At 38.7% G+C, this 19,057-nt stretch overlaps 1 long non-coding RNA gene across 2 annotated transcripts in view; it reads left to right on the top strand.

The window, feature by feature from the left end:
- The first annotated feature begins 4,919 nt into the window (after positions 1-4,919).
- The window catches only part of LOC135981518 (uncharacterized), a 51,927-nt gene continuing 37,789 nt past the window's right edge, over positions 4,920-19,057 (top strand). Inside the window, exon 1 of one of the 2 annotated variants that reach the window (XR_010598570.1) lies at positions 4,920-5,028. This is a non-coding gene — a long non-coding RNA (uncharacterized LOC135981518). The remainder of the gene's footprint in view (positions 5,029-19,057) is intronic. The other variant, XR_010598569.1, reaches the window with a different exon arrangement.

The following is a 19,057-nucleotide window of genomic DNA, read 5'->3' as shown; positions in this document are numbered from 1 at the left end:
CAAACGGCTGGATACTTGTCAGGCTCAAAGAGGAATTCAACATAAGTTCATGTGTAGCTCTGCACATAAACAAGTGGAAGCTATATGTCTGTATAACTATTAAATTAAGGCCTTTGGGGTTCATATACATTTTACCTTCCCCTTGAATTGCATTGATCTTAGTTTATAATATGATATAGTGATAGCACACAACTAGGCACAATATGAGATTTATCAATTCATGTGCTGAAATGGGCTAGTCTCTGAGTCTGCTCTATAAAGAAGAGTCATAAAAACTTTTAAGGAGCTAAACGTAAAAAATAAAGTAAAACAAAAGGCTTCTGAGATAACAGAAGACTGGAAATCATACTGTGCAGCTTTGTTAAATTAACAGTCAAAATTGGCTTCATTTTTATTGTGTTCCAAGCTCCAAGTAACCATATCTATTGAAGTGCCGTATATTATAAATATATTAATTGTGCAAAGCTCCCATCATTTTTTGTTTTTCTTTTTTCCCTTCTGTCTAGTTCAGTTAGAACTTGGTTTAATTTCAGTCCAAAATTTCATTTTCCTTAAGAATTTCTCTCTGAGGCTGAAAAAGTAACCAGGTGATAACTAAACTTTAAAGCGGATGGAGCAGAAGGAAGGAGAATGTCGCAAACTCCCTCTGTGTTAAATGGTTTCACCTTTACTCCTCAATAATCAGCTATGTACAATAAGTACATCAATTCAGATTCAACAACTTAATTCGAGGTCTCTCCTTGAGAAAAAACCTAGTACTGCTGTTGGTCAGGGTCATTAAGAATGTAATGGACTTTTGAAACAAAATAGGGAGGCGTACATTGGATTATGAGCCTTTGTATTAGCAATTATCATAAGAGTCATATCCTTTCAATAAAAAGCTTGTGTATGTATATGCATTTCATAACCACAAATACCACATATATGGTGGTGATATCTGTGTGAGAAATTGTAGAGACAATTGGTAAATTGCAGAGATTTGTGATCGATTGTATTTATCCTACACCTTTGACTGCCTGACTTGGATTCTGGCCACTAATCCATCTACTAATAAAACATTCCAAATCTCCGAGCAGTTTCAAAACTGCCACTGCATTGTTTTTTAAATAACACTGTCAGAATTCTTTTCCTTTCCCCTACATCATGTGAAATATTTTCCCCAAAACGATACTAATCCAAAACCCAGAATGCGCAAGAATGAGACATAGATCAGTGATAGATTTAAAGTGAATGATATTGGATGTTGCTCATATGTCTTACAGCCCTATGTCTCTAGAAACAGGAGCTTTATGTCCAGGGCTGTCTCTAGCATTTCTAACGCTCCAAGCAAAAAAAAAAAAAAAAGTCACGATCGCAGTCGAGATCGGCGGTGGCAATTGGGGAAAAAAAAAGGCGCGATTGGCAGCGGCAGTTCGGCGGCGGGTCCATGCCTCCTAGATGGAGTGAGAGACCTGCCGCCCACGAATTGCTGCAGGTGCCGCCCCTCTCCGTTGGCCGCCCCAAGCACCTGCTTGTTAAGCTGGTGCCTGGAGCCGGCTCTGTTTATGTCATTGGGAAAGGGAAATAGACATCTTTCCAAAAGGACTCACAGTATTTGCTAATAGCCCTGGAAGATACAATGATATAGGACTCTATTTTTATCTATATAGATATTATTTCAGGTCATTGTTAGTTGTCTTGAAAAATGTATTAGTAAAATGTTTTTGCCCATCTCAGTCCTCTCTGGTTGGACTCACAGTACAGTAACTAAGTTAGGAGTCTGGCTTTACAATTGGTAGGATACAAGAAATATTCCCAATAACACTTCAAAAACTCTCTAAAACATTTCTAAAATATTTTTCTGTAACAGATGTAGCATACACAGAATACATGGTGATATAAAGGCCTTATCTGCATTTTGCCTGGGATGATTATTTTGTTATGCATGAGTAATTTAAAACCCCCCGATGTTTCCCTTTAAAATATAGGAATAAACAAAATGCGTGGCGGGTACTGAAGTTTTTATTTATCCTTATTTGGATTACTGTTTACAGTTACTAAATATGGGAGCATAGGAATACATGATGGTCTGGTGTGAAGTAACAGTTTTATTGGCACTAGTTTGGGATGGCACATTACTCAAGGGTGGTTTGACATTTGAGAGTTACTTGATGTGGCCCTTCAACTGAGTGCCAATAAAACCTTCCCCAGGTCTTCCTGTATTCTGTTTAATGCCACATATTTTCCCCCCATAAAATATTTTAAAGTGTTTGTTATCTATTGTAACTATTTTTTCTTATCTTTCTACTTGTAAAGCCAAGTAGCCTTTTAGTACCATACATACAGAAAGAGGGAGAGAAAAATTATAACTAATAAACTTTCAAAAACAATTTTAGATAAAGCTTTTCCATTAAATCATAATGTTGTAATTTTAAGGTCAGCTCTCTCTCAACTTGCCACAGCTAGAAGGAAGTATTGTATCTCACTGAATTCAGAGCAAACCACCAGCTCCCAATATAATATAATCCCCCCCCCCTTACTCATAACGTTTTGCTACATATTTTCATTGAGTCTGTTCCGATTCTTATTCCACACCCATCACTCTAGTATCTGAACACTTATTGAACCTTAAACTTGTCTGAATATTGTGAAATCCTAAACCAACAGCAGATTTAAGGACCATTTTAATTTAACTTTACCTAAGGTCTTGCATCTCAAGCCTGTGCAATTTTAAAGAGAAATTCGAAATTTGTGATGAACAGATGTTTTTTTTGGCAGCAATTTTATTTTATTTTATTTTTGAAATGGTAAGTACCTGAAAGTTGCTCAGAGCTTGGAATGTTAGATACAGTATTGATGAAGATGGATTATGTTATATTCAGAAGGCACTGTGAAGTATCCTTCTGTTAAATGATAATAATGATACATTAAAGCAACATTGTTATCAGTGGAGTAACTCTTGCACTAATATATAAAACACACAAAGCAAGATTTGCTTGTTTTTCATCTTTGAAGATCAATCTAGATACAGTAGCTGTGAATTAGAATAATAATTTTAAGCAGTCATTAATTTCTGGAGTGACATAAACAGTGACAGAGACAGTATTTAAATATTCACTATAATAAATGCATATGAAATCTACAGGTGAAGGTGGGGAAATGGGGCACAGAGACTGAATGATCTGCTCAAGATAACACCGGAAGACTGTGGCAGAGCTCTTAAGTTCCAGTCCAGAACATGTATTGCTACTCATCTCTACTGATAAACTACAGGAGGGATACTTGAGGGATGGCCAGAGGCAAAGAGAGAAGTCTTACCTCTAGTACATCATTACTGGCCTCTTTGTGATTAGTTAACGGCTGTTGGTTGCTATAATTTTTTTCAAGGAGAAAAAATTTGTGATTCCAAGCAGCTTGGGGGGAAAATGCTGTTTAATATTGATGAAGAACATTTTAGATATACTGCTATTCAAAAGAGTCATAGAAATGTTTTGTTGATTTGGTATAATATCTTACCTCTCAAAACCATATTCATAATATCAGACATATCTATCACAATAGCTGAAGGTTCATATCACTTGGTGGTGTGTTCTAAAAGTATCTACTTGCATGAGTTAGTGATGGTTGCACTGCTCACATATTGCAACCATGAGTATTACGTAGGTCATCCCATCCAAGTTTCAGTAAAAGCTTTATACTGCTACATCATGTACTCTGCATAAGGTAGATAAGTACAGGGTGAAGAAGTTGTTTTACTAAAGTTTTACATAGATTTTTAATTTTTATTGGGGATGTTTTTATAAACCTTATTGTGAAAACCCAGATATTGTAGCATCATTCCAACTATATAAAGGGCTCTGCAAGAGTTACAAAAACGTCTAAAAATGACCTAAAATGACTTTAAAAGTGCCACAGTCTTAAGATCATATATATCAAGATTTTCCAGGGCTAGAGCAGTGCCTATATTCCAGTAGGAAGCTCTGAATCAGCCCCTTTCAATGGTATGATAATATATTTGAAACAGCATATAGGAGGCAAATGCAGACCAAGTCAGCACTCAAAAAATCACTAGGTGAGACAATGAGAAAAGCTTCAGAAAGCTCTGAATCATTTTGCCCATTAAATTAAGCTTTAAAGGTCCTTTAGGAACAGTATTCACCCTTAAAAAGAAAAGAAAGATAGTTTGGGGGGGGGGTTATATGGACACTGGAATGAATTCTCAGTGCAGTGTTAAAGAGGAGAAAAAAGTGATAATTTTAAAGACCTCCAGTGAGGAAGCTCTGTGACATTTAATTTAGTCTCAGCTGAGGTAGGGATGATGGGTATCCTTCAAATTCCCAGTTTGGTAATTAGATTTGAAAATCTTAGAAATTGTGCATCAGGAAAGCAGATTGCAGAAGCAGTTATTAGGAACAGGAATAAAAAAAATACAAGAAGGAAAATGTCGTTCATTTTTACTATTCTCAAACATCCTGATGCCATAGAAAATCAAAAAGCACAGTCCAGAAGGGCAAATATTTTATATTTCAAATTAAAATTTCTTTCAAGCATAATAAATCTTGTGATAACATTCATGTCAGCTCAGAGACTGTGGCAAGGGTTTACAAGAGGTTTGCAAAATGATTGCTCAGGGCAAGTGGAGGAAAAATGAAATGCATTGACAATCAAAACTTTCTAAGAAGATTACAAACAAAATAAAAGTAGGACAACGGGCAAAACATATTGACACTCTATAAATTCAGTTATTGAAAAGTAGTGTGATGTTGTTTTTGTTTTGTTTATTTGGTTTTAAAAACACTGATATCTTTTCTCCTTGCAAAGGCTGCCAGCAGAGACTGGCAGGCGTCTGCTGCAAGGCTTTTCTGCAGCAGAAGACAAATACTAACTGAGTTCCTGCTGATTAATTATTGCTGCACCTGTGAGGCTTAAAAATTAGCCACAGCTGGGCTTGATGAGGGCTAACAGCAGCCAACTGTCAGACAGTAGCTGGCAGATTCATTGTACAGTTCAAGTTAGAGTGGGCCCAGTCACTTTTTCCTCGCAACTCAAGTAAGAGTTTTTATGTTTTTGAACTAGGGAAGAGAAGGGGAAACCAGTTGTGGTAAATTAGGAATTTTCACTCACTACTATACCCTAGTTTCTTCTCTCAATTTTATCTGAGTTATAGTTTAAGTCTCTGTGTGTCACAGTTCAGAGTGACTGGACCTGTATTTCTCCCTCCCTCATTCTGGTCAAGGGCACCCATTCTAGGCTCCCAGCTCCTCTGCCATCCCTCTTTCTTACATACAAAGCTATATCTCTCTCCTAACTGAGGTTTTCCAAGCTGTTCAGTTTCCTGCTTACACTATAATGTTTCCAGCAAGCCAGACTGCCTCAACAGGCCAGCATCTGCACTTTACTTTCTCTCCAGAGGCAACAAACAGTGTAATTGCCCACAGTTCTAAATGGGCACAGCTCTTTATAAGCAATCACATTTATTCTTAAGATGAAAGCATTACAGAGAAACATATTAAAAGCAATAAAAACCCACCATCATGCTAAAAAGCTTACTAGAGGTCACCCAAACTCCAACCTCAGGCAGGTGACTGTCCTGCCAATCCTTCTACAAGGATTGTTTTCTCCCTCTCTCCCCCCAGACAGAAAGTCATGTTTATTTGTTGGATCAGAAAGAAGGCCCTGAGTCAGTTTAAACTTAGGCTATTTAACCAAAAGTCCTTTTTTTTGTCTATTGGCCTCTGGTCTGGAGAAGCAGTTTGAATTAGTATATGTAAGCCCTGAGACTCCCAAGGAGGCGGTATATCTCTGGGTGGGTTACCACCTCGCTGATTTGCCTTAATCACCATCCACTGTTTTTAGTTCCTGGAGGAGCTGTGACAGCCCTCTGCCATGGATAATAACTGTCATACACAAACCATTCATTTAAAACAATGGACTCCAATAATAAAACTGCATGGGAGTTTCAGTAACTGTCACATTTCCTCCTTCGATAAGTTATGTTCAGTTGTGGTCCACAATAACACACACACACACTTAACATAAAGTCTTTCAAGGATATTGCAGGAAATTGCCATATCTGTCACACTGTATATCTGTGTCACACCCTCTACAAGACCAGTAAGAGTTGGGCCCCCGGTCAGATGGAGCCTTCTGTGAATGTCTATGGAGAGACGGTTGCTTCTTACTCAAAATATGTAAGCCATGCCTTCTGTAATCACTTTTCTGCATCTGAGTACCTGTGAGCTGGCGGTGTGTGTAATCATTTCCAGGAGTCTATAGTCAGGCCTGAATGACAGGGTAGACTACCTTCCTGTAACCATCTCAGAAATAGGGATAAAAACCAGGTCCAAACCTCAGGAAACCGTGATAGTGAGTACTTGGGATGCTAAATCCACCAAGGAAGTTAGTACAGGGTCTTTTTCCTGTGTCAAGCATTATATGAAGTGGGTTAAGAGGGTTTCTTCTTTGCTACTAAGTTCTTGTGCTTCAGGGCACAAGCCAGATGGCACTAGCTAGGGGTCAAGAAAAACTCACACTACGGCATACTTTTACTCCAGTAAATGTACCATGAGGTATTTCATTCATCTTCAGAAGCATCTGTCATTCTCCCCTGTCACAGATAAAACATAACACTGATCTCATGCAGTTGGCCTATTGTATGGCTATTTTGGGGTTTCAGAACTTCCCTTTGATACTAGGAAAAGTCTGTGTGCATTTTGTTTTTAAGTGTCCAATTACAGTTCCATGCAAATTGTGCACCCTGTTCATATTTGAGCCTAGGGAATTTAGCTAGGTAGAGTATAATTACTCAACTTAAAATCTGTCCAGGGCACTGAAGCGAACACCCTATATATTTGATGGGATTGTTAATGACTGTATATTTCATCAGAAAGACAGTGCCTTGAGCAATACTATAAAATGTCCTATAACACTATGCTATATAATGGTTCCAACTGTCTCATAAGGAGGAGGCCACCTGCTAAATTGTCAGCACTATACACTGTTTTTCTTGGAGGCCTTACATCTAAGTTTTACCCTTCAACCTAGCTGCCATAGAAAGCCAAGTGAACAATAGCCAAGGTTTCAGGAGAAGTTCTGTGTCTTTGCAGGGAATTCCAATTAAGTTTCAAGAAGGCTGCTAGTAATCTGGATTCTTTGTTGTATCACCTACCAATATATTTGCACCCTAGAACAGGCCTCCCAGATAGTCATTAGGTATCCAGTCAATCCCCTCCAGCACCATTTTTTATTGGTGTTGGGCTTGAAGGGAAATCTTGTGTCTGAATTTTGAGAAAGTTGTGATCTGGATTCAGAGATCCCTATCTCTGGGTTGTATAAGACTTTGTACAGTCTTTGTGTTAAATACCATCTGTCCAGGATATGCTGTTCTGTATATGCATGTGATTAGTGCACAATGGCATCTTGGAAGGGGGTTGTCCAGGGTTCTGTCCAGAGAAAGGATCCTGGTAAATTTTATATGGATGAGTGTTTTCTTCCCACTCATGAATATATTTTATGTTTAGTGGGTTTTTGTATGTAGATCTGTGATACTCTAATCTTACTGGAGTGGGGACTTCACACTATTGATTCAGTGTCTTGGAACAGTAAGGAATGGCTTGGAAGAAAATATTGGCATAGGGTAAAGAAATGATCCTGAATATCATCCTAATCAGTGTGCACAAAGGTGAGAATTTGTCATCTGAGTATTGCAAACTGTTTTATGGATATTTGTGAAGCTTCACAGCAGCCTGGCCCCAGATGATCAAAGTATACGGAGGTGGCAGCAAAGGGGGAGTGAGAAAATGAAACAGGGAGGATGAACAGTAGAGGAAGGGACTCAGTTGAAATGGGAGGTGAGAGTAGAGGGAAAGAAGATTGTGGTGGTTGGTTTTTCTACAGATGTCAGCATCCTGCTGTCCCTTTATCCCCCACCCTATTGAGTTGTCCATAAAGTAAGGAGGTCTATCATTCGTATAGCGTTTAGCACAAGGGTGTCATGGTCCATGATTAGGGCACCTAGGTGCTAGTCTGCTCCATGATGGACATAATATTATTATTATTTAACTAACAGCTGATATTTTTTATTTTTTTTTACAAAATTTACCTAATATATTGTAGATTCAAAGCAAAACATTTTTTATAATTTTAGTTACTTAAATGTAGATCCTTAAATCCATATCTAGACACCTAAGTAAAACTGAGAAGATTTTTAGAGATGCTGAGCTCTTTTGAGTATCTGTGAAGTTGATTGTAGCTGCATGCTCTCAGTACTTTTTTGAAAATCATGACACTTTTATATGGGTGCCTAAATATAGATTTAGGACACTGACTCTTTTTTGGGGAGGGGGACAAACCTTGGCCTGTATATTTTGGTTTCCTGAAAAATATTGTGGGCTGCTAATAGGGGTTCATTGGTATAATCACCCATGAAACTTCCCCCTGGAAAAGTTAGGAGGTCATACAGACAAAGAGTCATTTGTACCACTGATCTCTCCTTTCATATAAAATTGGATTTGAGTCATTTGGGATTGCGAAAAAAGAGGTAGGGGTGAAGGAAAAGCATGTCCTACCTAAACCTGTGGAAAAGACACCTTTCTGGAGGAGAGGACTAAGGATGATTCTTCTATCCCTTACGCACTTATACACAGATGGACTTGGGGATTTTTGGAATGTACACATGTTTTTTCCTTGCCCCAGACTGCAGATAATTTTAGGTTGCGGCTTTTTGAAGCAGTAGCCTGTCTAATTTATAAGATACAATTCCTGCTGCTTCTCCTTCCATGGTGGCTTATGATAGCAATAGAAAAGGGCAAAGTTTAATCTTAGAATCCAGAAGAAAAGAAGAGAATTAGGGCCTCCTGCCAAAAAAAAAGAATCTATTTTTTTTTCAACAGTTCAGGAATGCTTTATAATTTATCATTCTCATGTTTTTTTACAAAGTGAGACTAGTGCACAAGCTACCCATTAGAGACAAAAATTTACCATTTCTTCCATTTTGCTATTTTTTTAAATGCAAATTTTGACCTGGAGTGAATTACCTGATTAATTTTTTGCCCTTTTCACCTGCAAAAACTGTCACTGATTTTTTTAGAGAAGAATGCAAAAAAAAGGTTATGTATTTATTTTGTTGCAAAAGCACTGGGGAGTGGGAAAACATATTCTCCACCAGTTTTGCTAGTGCAAATTCCTCATAGTCTTCAGTACCTACAGCAAACTGGAAATATTTGCATCAGTAGTGTGACTATTTGAAATTATTAGCCAAATAGAAAAGACGCACACACACTAGAGCTGCCTTCCTACACACATGGTGAAAACATTATTATATCAGTATTTCTTTTTTCATCACTTCCTATCCCAGACCTTGGGGCAAACTGGAATCAATGTGGAAATAATGGTAAAAGCCTGTTGGCATGAAAGTACACATTTTCATGTGACTCAAGTTTGTGAGAAAACTAAGGTCCCCTATTACACAAACCTTTAGCAAAAGTACTTTGTGAAGTGATGCCATAGATATTCATTGAGGATGTAGTAGTAGTGCACTATCATCTATGTAAAAGCACTTGACAGTAGCTTTGGGGAGATTCCATATATAATTTGCTTTCCCTCCCCAGGAAGATAAAAAGGTTGCAAAACTAGCTATTATATGGGAAAACTAAATGGAGGAGAGAAAATTAGCTATATAATGAAATCTGGCACATGATCAAGGAGCTAAGTTTCTCAAAAAGAACTATATTGTTAATAGTCACTAGAATGTGCCTTACAGTAACAAAATAATGTTTTTAATGCAATGAGGGCATTATGTCAATCATATATGCTTAATGTTCTGCGGCGATGACAGCATAATCTTTTTTTGTACATTGTCTGGCTCATAAGTGTTCTTCTTTCATAAAAACAAAATCTGAATTCTTCCTGAAATGTGACTAGCTGAAATAAGCCAGAATGCTAATGAACTTTAAAGCACAAAAAAGCTTGCTGTATAATAATGTTAAGTGAGGCAGTTTACCCATAAAAGCAAAGCCACTTGAACACTCTGAGCACTCCTGTGATCCAACTTTGTAAAATGTTGTTTCTCCTTTGGTCCAAGCAGTTAGTCAATATTTGGGGCCTTGTAGGATTGTTTCCATTAAGTGGATGAATGAATGTTAGGAGCCAGGTATATCCTTTGGTGCCATCTTGTTATTTACCAAAAAAATGTACACAGTCTTGTTCTTCTGAACAAAATAGAAACAAACAGCGGGCAGTTTCCCTGCTCATAATTTCCAAGTTTGCCTTTCCAGCAAGTTCTGTGATGCAAGGAGCTCTGTCTCTGCTCCCCTTTCAAGAATGTTCTCACGACTGCTTCTCTCACTCTCTGCTCTAACACTGTGGTTCTCAACCAGGGGTATGCAGAGAGGTACATCAACTCACCTAGATAGGTGCCTATTTTTACAACACTAGTGAAGTAAGTACAAAACTAAACTTTCATACTGCTCTATGTACTATTCACTGAAATGTAAGTTCAGTATTTCTATTTCAATTGATTTATTTTATAGTTGTATGGTAAAAATGAGAACATATGCAATTTTTCAAAAATACAAGTGCTGTGACACTTGTATTTTTATGTCTGTTTTTGTAAGCAAGTTGTTCTTAATTGAGGTGAAATTTGGGGTATGCAAGACAAATAAGACTCCTGAAAGGGGTACAGGAGTCTGGAAAGGTTGAGAGCCACTGATCTAACACACACACAGTTTGCAAAACAATCCCTGTATCCCCTAGTCTTTGCAACCTGTCCCATGAAAACCCATCCAACACTGCTTAGCTCTGCTCAGCCTCCTATTGTTTCCAACTATCATTAAATAAAGGGGCTTTTAATTGTTCCTGCCAATTAGCCTGAAAAAAGGGTGCTTAGCACACCCATGGGATTTAACCAAATGTGTGACTGTCTATTGATCAAAGACCCACTTGATGGTAGCCATTGACACCTCCCATCTTAACAGTATATTGTCCTATTTAGAAGACTGAACACATTTTCACTCTTGCATGATGCAGTCTGAGGTATGTCAAGGCACAGAGCACACCAGAACTCGCGCCATGTGAAATAGAGCTGCTGGGAAATCTGCAGCTGGACCGTAAAAGTTTGAGGGGTTGGGCACAATGGAAACTAGAGGTGGTGGTTGTGGGGAGGAAAAGGGGGGTAGAAGATCAACTGGAGGAGCAATTAATGGTGGTGGTAATGAAGGGGGCACTGGGAGGAAAGGTATAGGGCAGGCAGTGACATTTGAGGTTGGACTAGCATCCACTGAGACATGCTTTTGCTTATAGCTAGTCACCATGGTTCAGGGATAGGTCAGGAGACTGAGACTGAGGCGACCTAGGTTCTGTTGTGTGGAGCGTGTCACAGTTACAGGCACGGTTGCCCTTGATTTCCCCTCAGTGGTCCAGCAAAGGCACCCACTTGCAGCTCCCTAGCCATTGCCTTTCTGGTTAGAGATCAACATCTTGCTCCCTTCTAACTGGGGTATTTCCAGTCTCCACAGTTCTCTGCCTTCTCTGTGTTATTCCTAGCACAGACAGGACACCTGAGGACACCTGCTTGCCTTCTCTTCAGAGATGATTAATAGGTGTAATTGCTACAGTTATACGTACCTCACATTTATTTCTATGCAGTCCTGTTTTATTCTTATGGTATAAATCACTAAAGAGAAAACATTTAAATCAATAAAAGAACCTACATGCCTACTAATAAGCTTACTGATATTCATCCAAGCCTAACATAGATTTTGGTAGGAACAGTCCTTCAAATCCCCACCCAAGGGGTTTCCCTTTGCTAACAAGTTCATCACAGCTTCAGCTCGGAACAAGCAATCACTCTTATCAGGTCTCAGTAGGCCTCGTCCTTCGAACCCTACCCTAAGGATTGGGGCCCTCTGTGGACCGGGGTTGAAGGACATGAGCCAGTTTAAAAACAGGCTCTTTATCCAAAAACCCTTTTGCCTCTTGGTCCCTGGACTATCCAGTTTGAACTGGTATATGCGGACCTTTCCAGGGTGATGGTTTCTCTGGAGATGTTAGAACCTGAGTGAATTTGCCTAATCATCCCACGCTGTCCTCCTATTTACTCCTCCCATGGAAATACATGCAATTCAACAAGAACACATACACAAGTGCATTTTTAATACAATGGACCCCAAGGGAATTCACGTAATTCAGTGAAGTTTAACTTAATTCAATAAAGTTCATTCAGGGTATTGCGGGGAATTGAGAGTCTGTCACAGGGGGCTCTGCCACTGACCAGCTACATAAATTATTTCACCTCTCTATGCCTCCATTTCCCATCTGTAAAGTAGAGATAACAACAAATCCCTTGAAGTTCTTTGAGATATATGGATGAAAGAGTTAGATATCTGCAAAGAATTACTACTCATAGAGGAGACAAGGTCAGTGTTGTCCTTAATTTAGGCTGGAGAGTGAAGTACAGCAGAGTAGGTGGGTGTTCTTTTTCCCCTGGATTTTGTTCTTAAATAACACAGTACCGAACATTTTATTCCAGGGGTATCATAATGAAATCCAGAATATCTAATAGCTATTTTCATGTCCTAGGGAAAACTGTTTGTTTCATTATAATTCTAATTGCTTTGCTTTTTCTCTTTAGACTACTTCACTGGCAACAACTTAGACTGTGTCTCTGTAAAAGACTTCATCTCTCTCTTACCCTCTGTACCAGCTGTTGAGACGGTTGCTGACATTCCCTTCTGAATGAATTTGCAGGAAATAGGGGGTGGGGTCAGAACATTTCTGGGAAAACAGATATTCATAATTATGGAATTCACTCCATCAGCCGGAATCTACACTTGTTCAGGGGCAGCTCTATGTCTTTTGCTGCCCAGCCTTCGGCGGCATGCCTGCGGGAGGTCCGCAGGTCCCACACCTTTGGCTGGTGCCTGGAACCGCCCCTGACCTGTTGGCCAAGGCATGACGTAAGACTACCTTTAAGCAATAATTTGAGCATCGCTTAGCTCAGAGGGCTTTTTTTACAAAAATGATGGCTTGGTGTGAATAATTGCTACTATCTCCTATAGAAAGTAATATTTCTTTTTTTGTTTGTTTATCCTAATCATCAGAGATGACTGAATAACTGTGCTGTCAGCTCTTGTGACTTTTTTGAGTGTCATGATACTTGTTTTTCTTATAGCCCCAGCTCCTGGAGTGATAAAATCACATGAGAATTTCAGCCTACTTTTCCTCCTTTTTTTTTTTTTTTAAATGAAAGCTATTTTCTGTATTTAAAAATGTGATGCTTGTTTAGAAAATTTTTGTAGGTCACATGGTATCATTTCAGTTCGTTGATGGGGTGATTATACTCATATAATGAGAAGTATTTAAATGAGTCATGATGATGGTTTTTAGGGACAGGAAGCAGTTTGGAGATGAGTAACAGATAATTAGGATTAGAAAAAATTAGAAAAATGTAAATGTTTTCCTTTGTAGGCAGTCCAGGCCTGGCCCAAGGCATGAGTAATAGAAAATTATTAAGCTGTTGTAAGAGTCATTGGCTGAGTATAGAGTTTAGGTGTAATTTTCTCTAGTCATAGTTACATTATGTGACTATCTGCATTTGTATGTTTTATTTGACATGAGCATTCTTGAAACCTATTCATTTTTAAACTTTAGCAACTACTCACAGAAAATGTTTTGCAGTGTTTTCCCAGCTCTAGTTGCTAGTATCCATGTCTATTATTTTTACATAACACATATTTAAATTGATTTTTTCATAACAGATATAATTGTCTTACCTATTAATATGATCATTAATTATTCTAACTATGTAATATGTGCAAACACCCATTGCACAGGAGAAAGTGTGTGTGTGGGGGGGGGAGGGAATAACCCCAAACAAAAAAAGAGAACTTTATTTATTTGCATAGTTATATTCCAGTTGACTCCTATTTTTATACTGAATGATGTGCAGAAGCTGAAGCATCTGGTTATCTTGAATTGTATATATTTCACTTTCCAAAGAAGATGACATTGATGGCTATGTGTCATTTTTCCAGCATGTTAGAATCACTCCTTGTAGAATGTACATATCAAGATTATCTTGAGTCAAATTTAGTGACAGCTGGAAATATCTTGTATTGCTCAGATGTATACCTCTTGGTATCTTGGAGTCATGAATAGGCCTGACTTTCTCTCTTTGAGTTTAATGGAAATTTTGAGTGGAGGATCTGTCTTTGTAATATTAAAGGTGGCCTGAAGAAGCACATGAACATTTTTAATTAAAATGCTTTTCCCCTTCTTTTTTGTCTTACAATTATTGGGAATGTCATATCTTCTTTTCCCTGTTGTAGGACTCAGATGTGAACAGGGGATTCTCTTGGCCTCTACAGGTATGTCTACACTGCAATTAGACACCTGCAGCTGGTCTGTGCCAGCTGACTTGGGCTTCTGGGGCTCGGGCTAAGGGGCTGCTTAATTGCAGTGTAGACATCTGGGCTTGGGCTGCAGCGCAGGCTCTGGCACCCTCTCACGTCGCAGAGTCCTACAGCTCAGGCTCCAGCACAAGTGCAAATTTCTACACCGCAGTTAAATTGGCACATTATTCCGAACCCTGCAAGCCCAAGTCAGCAGGCATGGGCTAGCCGCTGGTGTCTAATTGCAGTGTACACATGAAGTGTACACTCTGTGAAGCTTTGGGACTGTGGAAATGCCGCCAAAGACCCAGAGCGAGTGAAGATCCCGCCATCGGGTGAGTAAAATGAAAGCGCTGCAGCAGGTGGCACTTTTTTTTTTTTAATCGTTCCCCCGGGTGAGTACAAAGGCGCCAGGAAATTGACAAGGTGCCACTTGTACTCAGTGGGGGGAGTGGCCTCTCCCTTCCCCAGCTACGCTACTGGTCCAGAGTCTGGATCAATCTAGTGGTCAGCCAGTTTGGTCGCAGGAGGAAGCCAGGCTCTGTCAGTCGCAATCCGATGCTCCTGGAGTAGTGGCAAGACGAATCCAAAGTCCCATGGCAAAGCACCCTGTTCTTATAGTCTTTTTTTTCTCCATTGAAGTCTATGAATTTTGCTGTGTTAGTTCGTGACTGGTTACTCATTAATTAGTGTTATCTTTTGATGGCCCAAAACACAAGAGAGTCATCCTGTCTGTTTTCGATTTAATCAATTATCTTGAGTTTTAAAGGTGCCAGCCTTCACCTCAGGGTCGTCAGTCTGCCCCTCCTCAACCATGGATGCACGTTGATGGTTCTCTGGAGTCTTCAGTTTCATCACTCCTCCTCCCTTGGCCATCTGGCTTCAAAAATGGCCTTCACACCTTATCTTTCCCTGATTCATACATTCCTCATTCACACAAATAGTTCTTGGCAGAGACCTTCAAAAGGTAACAAATAGCAATTTTTTATGTTAAACAAGAAAGGCATCATAAATTTGATAAATCTTACTAAATCTTTTAACTGTCCTTTCCCACATTGGAGCCTGGGCCTCCGAAATTCCTCTAATCTAATTAACATAGACACAGACAAAATCCTGTCTGTTACTTACAAGGCATAAAAAGAAAATGGCTAATACTAGTATCCACTATCCTATTCATTTATTCTAATATACAGTGTATGTTTTATAGTGAGAATTAAGGTATAGCCAAAACATAACCAATTATATAGCACAGTACCCATGGTACAACAGAAGTAGTCAGTGGAGGACCCTGATAGTGTGGCTAGAGATGTAATTTTGCAGGTATCAAAGTCAGTGCAGAGGTATACGGTCTCCACTCAAGTGGACCTGGCTTCCTGTGGGGGTATCACTGAATCCCTGAGAATCACCAAGCTTTTGGGGTAAACCCTGTGGCATATTGTAAAAGAGAATGGTTAGAGAGAGAGAGAATTCCACCGGTACCCCAAGACAGAAGAATGGGGTGAAATTAAAGAAAATGTTTTGTTCTCTAAAGCATCCTCACATGGATTTTTTTTTCTTTAGGAGAAGATGATCCAGACCCTAGATTTTATTTTCAGTTGTATTCTTGGTCTGAGATATTAACTTAAAATAAAAAGAAATGTATTTGTTCAATCCATAATTCAACTGTTTTCATACATCTCTGCTATTATGTTCTAATTTAAATCCCTTAAATCCTATTTGACCTCTTTACATTCAACAGCATGCAACATTGGTTGCAAAATATATCTGTGGTGTGAATTGGTAATAGGGCATTCAATCAACCTAGAAGAAACTCTCACTACACAGAATATATTATAAGGATAAAAACCCAATAGTCTAATTTCTTCTGTAATTTCCTGCTTCATCTCAGTTTTCAACTAGACCTACTGCAACAACAAGAAAAATTTCCAGTTTATGTATTGGACTATGTAGTAGGGAGGGATACCTGGGACAGTCTTCAATTGTTGTGATATTCATTAAATTCTTTTTTTAAGAATTGGGGGAGGGAGGATTCAGTAACAATAACAAAAACAAAAGGAAGGATGGAAAAAAACTCAAATTCCCCTTATTGATTTGTTAAAAGCCGTTTGAGGTGCATTTATTTGATGCTAATCATACCCCACAGAGTTACAGTTACTGTTATTAAAAGTACTTTATGGATTGCTTTTAGATGCATGAAGCATTATGTAGATATATTACCCACAAGAGAGTATTCTATAAAATCAAGTGATGCGAGAATGCAAAAATTTACTATAGTAACAAGTCTTGTATCTGGAGGTGGGGTAATCTGTTACTATTCATATTCCTGTGAAAGAACACAGGAAAGCTTACCCATTGCAAGCATTCAGTTTCACACCGGGACACCATGTTACTTCAAGTCAGAAATCAGCCATGTAAAGACATAGGAATCTTCCCAGATAAAAACAGAGTTAGGGGTATATAGCTGTGAATTTTTATTAGGGGATGGAATTTCATTACTGTGTGATACAATTTTTTTCCAGTTGGAATTCAAGATAATAAGGTACACCAATATTAGGAAAAATATTTTTTTTTTGCCATTTTAAAACAGTTAAACAGCTGTCTTAGCTAAAACACCCAGTAGCTGTTTTTTTCTGTAATAATAAAATATAGAAAGTTAAATGACAAAAGGATAAATGTATGCAATGTTGTTGTAGGCATGTTAGTCCCAGGATATTAGAGAGACACGGTGGGTGCAGTAATTTAGTCGTAATATCTTTTATTGGACCTTCATCAACTTTGTCTTTCTAAGGATAAATGTCTGCTGAACAATTGATATGCTGATGTTCAAATTATGCACAAATGAAGAGGGTAGCTCTTTCCACATCTAATTTTTTTACATTTGCAGAGGTGATGTATGTGCCAGGAACAGGGAATCTTCCAAAACTATCTTAAGAGTAGACCATCCATCTGAATTAAAGATGTCACTAAGATAAAAGTAACAATAGAAACTGGATTAGAAAGCGGGGGGCGGGGGGAAACATTAACGGAAGAGCCATGCCATCAAACTTGATGCTCCATGTACATGTGGATCATCTCTCTGCAATATTAAAGGGGGCCCCACATTTTTGGATTTCTCAGAGTTGATGCAGTCAGAATTTTCTTACGTTGAGATGTTGTTGAAAATTTATGTCTAAGTCAAAAAACACCAAAAAGATACTATTTAAGGCTAGATTATGTCATGAAGATGCAGTCCAGGTTTGGATCCCATGTAGAGACACCAGAGGAAGAATGCTGTTCAGAGCTCTCAGAATGCAGGGATGGACAGCATACCTGCTATACTACACTTTTTTTGTGGGATGAAGTTTACACTCGGCTGGATGGTCAGTCATCTTCTCTGGCTCATGGATAGGACAGAGGTGTGGTCCTCCTGCCTTTGGCCATGCCCCTCCTCCAGCCCCCTTTTGGACACAATTCACTTTCAGAGATATGAAGAGAGAACAGTCATTGAGCTCTGCAGAGAGCAGGGTTGCAGTTCTGCCTAGTCTTTGGGTGGACTGCGCAATGTGATAAGAGAGGGAAGAAAAGGGTCCTTATATACTTCCCTTTCCCCCACTACACAGACAGCTCATATTTCAGGTTGTTAACAAGATTTTGTCATCTAAATAAAATAAATAAGGATCTGTGTTGACTAAGCCAGTTTGTTGCATTTTGATGAGCCAGTACCATTTTATGGAGGCAGCCATCTTATGCTTAAGAATTTAACTTATAATTTAAAAAAAATTAAAAAGCCCTACATCCTTTAAAGTTGTGAATTTAATGTGAAACAGATGTGAACTGAGGCAGTGATTTCTCCCTGGGCCTGCAGAAAGCCTGAAACAATAGCTCTGAGAGAGTTGTTATATACCTTGTCATATAGATGGGTTCTTTACTTTGAAACCTAAGAACACATTTTAATGTCAACATTGTCACCAATCACACTGCTGATCAGCGTAGGTAGAAAGGAGATTTTCCCAAAATTTTGAAAATCTGAAGAGGAAATGGTGAGTGATATCTTCTTTTCAGATTTGAAGAAGGCATACCTTGGAAAAGTATCACTAGTTAGTTTCTCCAGTTAGATCTCTGATGGAATCCTCTGTGTTGACAAGACCTTCTTTTTTCCATACATGAATATTCCTGATACATGGGTGATGGGGATTTCATTATAACATATAAATAGTAGATATCGATTAGATTGAAAAAATGGTGAAAATATCTTGTGAAACTTATTTTCACTACATTCTTTTAAGCCAGGATGGCACCAGAATGCACAGGATTTATATTACTGATAACTTAATTTTGGCTGGGTTGGAATAGGATATTGTTGTACCACTTTTCAAATGTGAAGAGAGTAGTGCAAGGGTGGCTTCATATTTATCTTTCTAGATCTGTTGGACGTCTGTCTCTTTGAAGCCATCTAGTTTAGAACTGGATCGTTGTTGCAAAATCAGGAACACCACATACTCAATAATTGAGCATTCCTGGGAGCCTATGAACTTTGCTGGCATTCTGTGTATATATTGTTAGGATCTGAAAAAAGACATAGCTGAAAAACTTGCTTAGGGATTTATGGAACTGCCATTTAGCTCATTGTAAGTTTCTCCACGTGAAGCTTCTTGGATTCTTGCCTGAGTGATTTGTCAAGGGCTTCTTGAGCTATTCTGAATACCAGGATG

The sequence above is a fragment of the Chrysemys picta genome, chromosome 2 (genome assembly GCF_011386835.1).
Source record: "Chrysemys picta bellii isolate R12L10 chromosome 2, ASM1138683v2, whole genome shotgun sequence".
NCBI lineage: Eukaryota > Metazoa > Chordata > Testudines > Emydidae > Chrysemys > Chrysemys picta.
Note: the sequence above shows the minus strand (reverse complement) of the source record. Positions and strands in the feature narration are given on the sequence as shown.